The sequence below is a fragment of the Gracilinanus agilis genome, chromosome 2, assembly GCF_016433145.1.
Source record: "Gracilinanus agilis isolate LMUSP501 chromosome 2, AgileGrace, whole genome shotgun sequence".
Classification (NCBI taxonomy): domain Eukaryota; kingdom Metazoa; phylum Chordata; class Mammalia; order Didelphimorphia; family Didelphidae; genus Gracilinanus; species Gracilinanus agilis.
This window is the reverse complement of record NC_058131.1, coordinates 333,698,146-333,698,746: the sequence shown is the minus strand read 5'-3', so window position 1 is coordinate 333,698,746 and position 601 is coordinate 333,698,146.

Genomic DNA, 601 nt, shown 5'->3' with positions numbered 1-601 from the left:
AAAACCATTTAATTTACATTTTGTAATTTTCTCTAACTCTTGCTTGGTTTTAAAGTCTTTCCTTTCCCAGAGATCTGACAAGTATACTATTCTGTGTTCACTTAACTTGTTTATAGTTTTCCTCTTTATATTCAAGTCATTCATCCATTCTGAATTTATCTTGGTGTAGGGTGTGAGATTTTGATCTAGACCTAATCTCTCCCATATTGTTTTCCAAATTTCCCAGCAGTTTTTGTCAAATAGTGGATTCCTGTCCCAAAAGTTGGGCTCTTCGGGTTTATCATACGCTGCCTTGCTGATGTCATTAACCCCAAATCTATTCCACTGATCCTCCCTTCTGTCTCTTAGCCAGTACCATATTGTTTTGATGACTGCTGCTTTATAGTATAGTTTAATAAGGACTCTACTTTTTAAAGGAAGTCTGTGGAGGAGCCTATAGGTCTGGGAGCTCTCATTATCGACTCACTGCCCAATTGTTCTCCTTGATGTTTCTCCAACAGGACATGCCATCTCCTCTCTCCAAGTCTTTTCACTGGCTGTCGTACTTCAGTTTCTGGAATGCTCACCTTCCTCATCTTTGCCTCTTAGCTTCTCTGGCTTT